Consider the following 10,548-nt stretch of genomic DNA (forward strand, 5'->3'; position numbering starts at 1 on the left):
CCCACAAGAGCTCTTCAATGTTTCAGAATGTAATGTAATTAGTCTAAGATTTACTATGAATTGTGGGTGGCAATCTCACGAGGCAAAGACTGTTCTAGAAGTGTACTTGTATCGATTCTTTGAGAAATGGACTAAAACATGCAACATGAAACAAAATATATTCTGTTCTTGAATAAAAAGATCAATCTGTACAACTTTTTCCAGTCGATTGCTATTGATTTTTGTATATTACATGTGATTAGTTATTTATAGCCTACAATTAATAATACTACATGTACATTGTTTTTTTTTTAGCATTCATGTTTGCATTTTTCAAATTAGAATAACTAATTAATAAAAAATTCCATATACAAATAAGTGATCAACAGTGTATATATAAAGCCATTTATGAGCATTCTCATATGTTTAAACTTATTTCCAGTCATTGATACTTATATTGAAAATTCTACCTTAGTATTGATCTATAAATTGAAACATTTCTCATTATTTGATAAATATAACTGCTTAAGTTTTTAGTTTACATACAGAGTCAGGCTACACAGTGTTTGTGTTCTTTATGATTTAGCCGATGCCGATCCATTTCAAGGTACAGATTTCCTAATAATTTCCCATTGACTTCACTGGATATTATTGTATTTAGACTGTAGGCTATTTAGATTCTGGTTTTTACTCATATTTTCCTAAAAATGTCTAATTAAAAACTGCTTTCACACCACAGCCTACACTCAAACCAGCCCGATCTCATGAAAGTGAGTATCTATAGGCTACCGCGAATGTTATTTCTGGTGCCATTTATATAGGCCTATGGCAAAAATTTCCGCGTGCATGTGATACGCACTCTATGGCGTGTGATACGCACGCACTCCCCACCCCTAAACCTAACCAAGGGTTTTCAGTATGTAACATATGCACGCATAATTGTACGCATAAAATAATTGGCGTATAAATGGCACGAGAAATAACATTCGTGGTATAGGCCTAGATACGCACATTCATGAGATCATGAGACCTTATCCATGACATTTTCACGTGGCTATTTGTGATTTATTGTCAGAGTGGTTTGATTATTGACACGGAAAATACAGTAAAACATGCCCAGACTGGCCTGCATTTCCCAAATTGAAGTCAATTTCACTTAAAAAAATAATAGTGTTAAGATTCACAACAGATGTTTGCCTACTGATCTTTACTCTCCTAATTTACCTTTACTACATCAGCATGAGGTGTGAAAGAACGTCAACATTGAACAACATCTAAATAGACAATCAGTGGTATATTACCATATGTACATATGTCTATATCTATACATATATTGACAAATGTTGACAATGGTTTAGTATAGTTTATAGTATAGATTATAGTTTACATTTGCATTCTCCCTTGTTTTAAAGAGTTTCTCGAGCTCAGATGGAGCAGTCAGAGAAGGACATGAACTTATTCTGACAGGGTTCTCTCAAAGTTATGAACCAACATTCTTCGAGGAACATTAATAGTTAAATGTTCTTTCAAAGTTATGGTCTTTAATTATATTCTCAAAACGTTAGAACAAAAACATTATTTATACATTGTTCATGGGAGGGTTTTTTTCTGAAACATTTTAGCTGGACATTCATCTGACATTTTTAAAATGATACTATGTTTCAGATTGTTCAAAGAACATTCAGAAGTAACGTTCACATAACGTTTGCAAAATGATCAAATGGAATGTTTCATTAACATTCGCATAACCTAGAAAAAACGTTTTTAAAGTGGTTTAAAAAAAATCAGAATCATTCTTAGAACATATTTTGTTAGCTGAGTTGTAGTCAGTTGTGTTTTACTTTCTTTCGAGTTAATTTCCTTGCTGTGCCTCCCACCTTGAAAAATCCAGCTGACTTAAATATCTGTGAAAATCCACTGCATTTGAGGAAAAAAATAATAATACTTTCACACTTAAAATCTCTTTTTAATGAAAAAGAAAAAAGGAAAGGGAGGATTAGTCAATTTCATCGGCTCTGCCTCCTTCTGTTGGAGGTCATATTCAGAGACCCTTCTGAATCAGTGGAGTAAATCACATTCCTTGAACATCAGGGAGAAGCAGGGATGGTAATCCCAAAGAGCTGCGTCCCACAATGCCAAGGACACATATTCATACAGACTCACATACATCAAGCGACCAGAAAGTCACGAGTTCTGTTCTCCTGTGTCCCTGTGGACAAGACAGAGGTGAGTTAGTGCCGTGGTTGCGGTGTAGGCAGGGTGAGAGGGGAGCTGTGTGCTTCTCAGGGAATGGCTTTTTGTGGAGGAGGGATGGGAGAACTCCTTGACGCTGGAGATAACACTATCTCCCCAGAGGCAGAGACTCCTGCCTGTATTTACACGGGTGCTGTCGCCGCTCTGGCCCCTCATGCGGACCTGTCAGCGGGAACAAGGATGGCTGTCACGGCGGGGCATTGCCACGCTGCTTTATGTCCCCCCGGGCACTGCTGGCAGACCCTGATTACAGGTGTTATGTGGGCATGTCAGCCAGATCACACAGAGAGATGTGTCAGCCATTCTGCTGGAAAAGTCAGCAAAACACTAGCATCAGCACTCAATCAATGTGTGTATTTTTCACACTGAAACCTACTAGAAAATCATTTGGTTGGATAGGCCCTATGTCAAATTTATATTTCGGTCGATAACATAATGCACATTTTTGGTTTGCCTGCTTGTTTGTTTTATCGATTAATTTATTTAAAAAACCTTAAGTAGGCCTACAACTCCTCTGGTTTTCATTTTTCTGGTTTTTGATTTGTTTTTTGGTCCAAAAAGACAGTGATACAACTGTCCTGAAAACATCACGAAGGAAACAAAAGCCTCAGTTCACCCAAAAATGAAAATTCTGTATACCTATATTCATTTCTTTGTTCCGGTGAGCACAAAAGATGATATTTTAAAGAAAGTTTGTAACCAGGCTGCTTTGGGCCACCATTGACTTTCATGGTAGGAATAAAAATGCTATGGAAGTCAATAGTGTCCTAGAAAAGCACAGTTTCCCACACTCTTCTAAATGTCTTCCTTTGTGTTCAACAGAATAAAGAAATTAATACAGGTTTGGGACAACATGAGGGCGAGTAAATGATGACAGAATATATTTTTTGGGGGGTGAACCGTACGATCCCTTTAAAGGGGCTTTGTAGAATTCAAAAACCCTTGATATTAGCGACACTGGTGGCCGTTAAGTGAACTGCGGACAGAAACATGCTCTGTCGTGGTGTTGCACACAAAACATAATTCAATAGTACGACATACAGCGAAATACTTTTTCATTCTTTGCTTAGAAGTAAAAGCAAGGTGGAAATACCTTATCATGCAGCGATATAGGCTACTGTTAACGAACATTGAGACTTCGGCCACGCTGCTGAGACTGATGTTTAGAGATGAAAGAAAAATAACAGCAGTGAAAAAGTGTTTGAGAAATCCACATCGTTATGATCAGAGGCTATGTTTGCACAAGCTCTGCAATAAACCGGCATCATGTCAACAGATGAGGTAATTAAAATGACACTGGTATGATAGTTTGATTATGTAGCCTAGATAGACCTGGCTGTTTAAATTAACCCCTTTTATTTCCATGACACATTGACATTACAGCAGACTCTTTCAGCATGTTTTACTCACCCTCATGTCGTTCCAATCCCGTAAGACCTTCGTTCATGTTCAGAACACAAATTAAGATGTTTTTGATGAATACTGAGAGTTTTCGGACACCCCGTTATTACCACTTTCAAGGCCCAGAAAAGTAGTAAAGACATCGTTAAAATAGTCCATGTGACTAAAGTGGTTCAACCAAAATTTTACAAAGCGAAGAGAATACTGTTTGTGCACAAAATAACCCCCAAAATAACGACTTTATTCAACAATTTCTTCTTTTCTGTGTCAGTCTCATACGGTACTGATCCACTTGTCCGACATGAATGTCGTGTCGCGACGCCTCCCCACATGTGTACGTTGATGGGCGTTCCTCTAGTTTACCGCTATGGGCGTGGTTTTGAGCCAGCGGCCAATCTAGAACAAAGGACCCGCGAGAGACTTCCCCCCGTCTCCATGTGCGTGCTTCTATTGGATAGCCGTGTCGCGTTCAACGGAATTCATTTGCATAAAGATGGGCATCGGCCAGCTTTTTGACGCGCGGCACTTTTACAAATGAAGCGCCGCTTCAGAAGTGTCGCACGGACAAGTGGATCACCGCCGTCACGGCGGTGATCCACTTGTCCGTGCAACACTTCTGTCGCGCTGCACTCCACTATATTCCTATGGGTGACGTCAAGCGACTTTGACGTGCTCGCAAAGCATTCCGGGAAGGCGGCGCTTCATTTGAAAAAATGCCGCGCGTCAAAAAGCTGGCCGATGCCCATCTTTATGCGAATGAATTCCGTTGAACGCGAGGCGTCTATCCAATAGAAGCACGCACATGGAGACGGAGGGAAGTCTCTCGCGGGTCCTTTGTTTTTGACTGGCCGCTGGCTCAAAACCACGCCCATAGCGGTAAACTAGAAGAACGCCCATCAACGTTCACATGTGGGGAGGCGTTGCGACACCACACGACATTCGTGTCGGACAAGTGGATCAGTACCGTTACGGTGGTGATCCACTTGTCCATGCGACACTTCTGTCGCGCTGCACTCCACTATATTCTTATGGGTGACGTCAAGCGACTTTGACGCACCCGCAAAGCATTCCGGGAAGGCGACGCTTCATTTGAAAAAATGCTGCGCGTCAAAAAGCTGGCCGATGCCCATCTTAATGCAAATGAAAACGGTAAACTAGAGGAACGCCCATCAACGTACACATGTGGGGAGGCGTCGCGACACCACGCAACATTCGTGTCGGACAAGTGGATCAGTACCGTTACCCTGTTCACCTGAGCACCACAACGATGCTGACGAGTGCTGCACTGTGTTTACAACGTGAACAGCGTTGGAGACTTACACAGAATCGAAGAAATCGTTGAATAAAGTCGATACATTTTTTTTTTTTTTTTCAGAAAGCACTCGGATTTCATCAAAAAATATCTTTATTTGTCTTCTGAAGATGAACGAAGGACTTACGGGTTTGGAACGACATGAGGGTGAGTAATTGACCGTTGGCAAAGATCCGCCCCCCGGCCTTAGTTACTGTCGCTATGTCCGACAAGCTACGCCTCTCTCACACCATGTTCTCACACAGTGAAAAATACGTCACGGAGCAGAGAGGAGGACATTGACAACGCGCTGACAGACAGGACAGACCAGATTAGTTTTCGGTTATTTTTTATATTAAACATATTAAACAAAGTCTCACCTTTCAAATTCGGCCATTTTAAAAAAATAAATTTAAACAATAAATACAGTTTTGTGGCTCTTTAATGTGTCTGACAGATCGCTGTAGAGCATCAGTTAAAGTTGCTCGTGAACCGATCATCTCTTCCTTCTAATTAATTTATAGCATCAAATAAACATGAATGCACAGAAGAAGGAATGTTGTTTTAACCACGGAAAGGCGTCAGTACACTCTGTTTTTCAAGTTCAAATCCTCCCATGTTAATCTACTTACTCTCCTGACTGCTTTATCGGACAAAATGGCGGATGGCGAAGTATGATTGGTCAGATCACCTCTCAATCAAGCTCCCTGCGAAGGGTAAATTAATGACAGAATTTTCATTTTTGGGTGAACTAACCCTTTAAATATCTTCCTTTTGATTTTCCCGGCAAAAACCTCCCGAGTCCCTCACATAAAAATCAGTCTACAGCAGAGGTGCCGAATCCTGTTGCTGGATATCTACCTTCCTCCAAAGTTCCGCTTCAACCCTGATAAAACAACTGAACCAGCTAATAAGATCTTCAGGATTCACTTGCCAATTACAGTTGTGTTTGATCAGGGTTGGAACTGAACTCTGCAGGTAGGTATCTCCAGGAACAGGATTTGGCACAGGCTTTAAAGGGATGGTTCGGAATAATTTCAACCTAGGGTCCTTTGCACCATGACCTCGAGCCAAACCCCCCCACCCAGAAGCTTTTTTCCCTTGGTCGAACATTAATAGAGCCTGATGGCTTATGCTATCGCTAACCCGGATGTCTTTTGATTAATTGAATGCGTAAGCAAGCTTTTGCAAGATTAAGTTTGTCATAATCTTAGAAAAAAATATTTGAACAAAACTGCCTCCCTGCTTATTATTATTATTATTTAAAAAATGTTTGGCTACCAAATCAAAGTTGCGTGGTTCAATGAATATACTCATAATCAAATATAAATAAAATCATATTGTAATAGTACTTCTTGATTTGATTGAATATAGTGGGAGAGAGTAATTTTTTTTTTGTCTGTCTACCTTTCAGATGAGGCAAACATGACATCCTACCAAATTTCTTAAATTGAAGGCTCTTTATAAAGTTGGACATATGTTCAACTTTATCTGCATACATGCAGCATACTTGCGTAGGGCAATATTATTATAGCTTATCACAACTGCTTGTATCGCCACAAAATTTGGACTATATTATCACCCAGCTCTAATCTGCTAGAAAGCATGAAGATATTACGATTTTTAGAGACATTAACATCATGATTTTCTATTAAGCTGTTTTAAAACGACGTATATTATGAGATTTTGTGATACATTTGACTTGACTTGACCTGATCATTTCATGGGCTTCTTTATAAATTCCTTTCATTCATTAAAAGCTTACAAGGACATTTTTTTTCTCTGTTAATATCGTTGGCTGTCACAGATGTAGCCAATGAACAATTGGAATACACAGAGCCCCGTAGAGATTGTGAGTCGTTATGCCTAAATCTTATTTAAAGCTTTACATAACCAAACAAACCCTTTCATTCCAGGCTGGATTGGATTGGTCACCAACAGAACAAGGTTAAAGGGCAAAGGTAATAAAATTACTCTTATCTCACAGAACTACAGAGCAGTGGGATGATGTTTTCTGACGGATCTGTGTTAGTGAGAATGTGCCAATTTAAAGTGCCTTTTTGTGTGCTTGAAAACACCACATCATAAAAACAAACATAACATTGCTATGAGTGTAAAACATTTGCATAGAGCATTTCATGCTATTTTGAATCAGAATTAGAAACTATTGATTGTAGTTACAAGATTAGTATTAGAAGTGAAATATGGTCTTATTTTTAAGTATAGCTAAAAGCCTTAATAAATATATATTTTTGAAGCTAATCATTTTGCTTATTGATGGGCTTATGCAATGTAAATCAGGGGTGCCAAACTCACCTCCAGGAGGGCCACAGTCCTGCAGAGTTTAGCTTCAACCCTACTTAAATGCATCTGATCCAGCTAATAAAAGTCCTTGACAATGATTTGAAATTGTTTCTATGTAACTGTAGCAGTTTTGGGACTAAACTCTTCAGGACTGCGGCCCTCCAGGAGCTGAGTTTGGCACCCCTAATTTACAGCATATGCACCCCTGATGTAAATATCCGTTTAGTTTAGTTCACCCAAAATTGATAATTCTGTCATCATTTACTCACCCTCATGTCATTCTAAACCCATAAGACCTTTGTTCATCTTCGGAACACAAATACAGATATTTTTAATGAAATCTGAGAGCTTTCTGTCCATCCATTAACAGCTACACAACTACCAGTTTGACACAGTTTGACACAAGAGATCGTCAAACTAATCCATATGAATTGAGCGGTTTAGTCCAAATTTTCGGAACAGACTTGATCGCTTTTCAGCTTTCATTCACATATATTCATCAGTGAACATAATCAGAAGCTCAATCAAACCTGCTTTACGCACAAGAACAAACCTCATTGGTTCTTGCGTAGGGTTGCCAACTTCAGAAAAGAAAAACACGGACAATTGTGGGTTATTTACAGAAAAATAAGGGACACTCAAAATATTTGTATACTGTATCACACAGTATATCATTTCAGGTTCGTATGTGTTTAAAAGGTTCTCAGACATAAACACATTTGTTTTGCTTAACCTATTTATGTACAATTTAATTCTAAAACAAAGTCACATTACACAAAGTTCAAAATAATAGCATTTATCTGAAATAGAAAGCTTTTGTAACATTTTACACTACATTGGAAAGATATTAAAGAAAGTAATAGCCTACTTTTATTCAGCAAGGGTGCATTCAATTAATCAAAAGTGACAGTAAAGACATTTACAATGTTACAAAAGCTTTTTTATTTCAGATAACTCTCCTTTGAACTTTCTATTCATCAAAAAATCTTTGGACTTTTTTTTAAACATTAATGATAATCAGAAACGTTTCTTGAGCAGCAAATCGCATCAACATATTATTTCCTCTGGTAGATTTCATGTTTGCTTGCATGGCTGGATGAATGTTGGACTCATAAACAATAAACAAACACGTTGTTTGAATTCACCAAAACTGATTTGCCGAAATCAAAACCCAGACAGTGAAAGGGATTTGTCGTTAGCGCCAGTCCGGATCAAACCGGGAGCGACCAGACGCAGAGGATTGTGTTCGCAAATCAAACAATGATTTGTCCCAAAAAAATTATTAATTCTCAATTTAGAGTTTGTTATTGGTATGATCTAATGCGCATGAGGCTGGGCTGTGATTGGATGATGAGCGGTGTCGTGATCATTCTCAAGTGCCGTGTTGCTGTTTTATCAGTCAGTGTTAGATCAGCGTAGCGGTCAATAAACGGGACAAGGGAGGTCACGTACGGGACAAATAAATTAGGCCCAAAATATGGGACGTCCTGGCTAATACGGGACAGTTGGCAACCCTTGCGGAAGCTCAAACGTGCATGCGTAACACAGGAATGAATCTCATTGGTTCTCGCATGTCAAGCAAGCATGCTTGAGCTTCCTCGTTTACCACATCTGATGTGTGCGTTGATGAATGTTTATGAATATGAATGTGAATAAAAACCTAAATTCAATCTGTTCATCATAAAGCGATCGTGTCATTTCAGTGTCACTTCACTTCAGAAAATGTGGACTAAACCGGTCAATTCTTATGTATTCGTTTTGTTTTAAAATCGGTTTATGAACTTTTGGAAGTTTCAAATTAGTAGTTGCTTAGCTGTCAACGGAGGGACAGAAAGCACAGATTTCATCAAAAAGATTTTCTAGAAAACAGAACAACAAGTGAACGAACTTTTGCTTCCAGTTGAAATCGCTAGTTTGTGTCTCTGTACAGACTTGAAAGGGATCCCATCATCAGAAACAAGTGGATGTGGATGTTTTATTTTAATGGCGTCCTGGATCACGTCGGAGGATTCTATATTTGTTCGGAGGATTTTGTTTGTAAACGAGGCACAGTGTAATGAAGAGTTCGCAAAGAAACTTTTGTTGAAAGATGAAGTCGACTGTTCTGGATCTGACAGCAGCTGCATCACAAACCGTAAGTAAATGATTTCATAATGATTTATCTGTAAATGATGATTTTATATGGATATAAACTTACTCATGTGCAATAGCGAGTGTCCGTTTCCTATTATATGACGTTAGCCAGTCATAACAGTTTGCTGTTTAATGACAAGCCTTAAAAGCCCCTTAAAAACAGATAATTTCAGACAGAGGCCAGAGGTGAATGAAGGTTAAAAAAAAAAAAAATTCAGCATATATATATATATATATTTATTATATATATACTGTACAGTACATGTTTTTTTGTGTGTGTGTGTGTGTGTGTGTGTGTGTCTGTTTGTGTGCAAAAAACTTGTGCACCTCAAGGAACATATTAAAATCATTTTTAAAAATCCATGTCACAACCCCTTTAAGTAGCGATGAAACAGTTGCTAGAGATCTTTTGGTATGAATTATCATTTTAAAAGAAAAATGTAAGGCAGGGACTTGGTTTATGCATCACTTGTTGATTGGATTGTAAGCTGTGTAATGATGTTGCACTCAAAAGTGCAGACAGATGAATGTGAGCTTGCAGGTGTGAAGTTTAAGCGGATTATTAGATTGGAGAAGTACATTCACCAGAGAGAAGTCTGTCATTTTCACTAGAAATGTTGTGACATTTTTATTAAATATTACGAGGTCATAAAAATAAAAATGAAATACTTGCACGGATGACTTGTTCACAATAAGATTCATAATATGAATTTAGAAAATAGATATTGTAAAATTTCATTTTATGCCGACTTTAAGAATCGCTTATCTAGCCAATGTTAAAAACTCATTTACCATTATACATTCAGTTGTACTTTCACTTGTAATTTCATTCTATACAGGCCAGTTTTGTTACATCTCTGCTACAATTGGCAGCTTAATTTTGTGCTCCTTGATGTGCTAATTTTAGTGATTGTGTGGAAACCCGCAAATAGGCACACGTCGCAATAAACTGTGCTACGCTGCACCGTTCACTTCTCTTTTGGATGAGGTCATTTCACTGATGTCTGAACGAATGGAGATGCTATTAGGGGACACTTCAGATGGATGAAGAGCCCATTCAGAGGCAGACATCGAATAGCCTCTTTTTGTCTCCTAAATATGTCACTGTAGATTTACCTTGCTCACCTCAGAGTAATAACACCTGATCAATTTCTGATGCATAATGATTTGATTGCATTACGAAGACA

Source organism: Phoxinus phoxinus (genome assembly GCF_949152265.1).
Source record: "Phoxinus phoxinus genome assembly, chromosome: 21".
NCBI classification, from domain to species: Eukaryota; Metazoa; Chordata; class Actinopteri; order Cypriniformes; family Leuciscidae; genus Phoxinus; species Phoxinus phoxinus.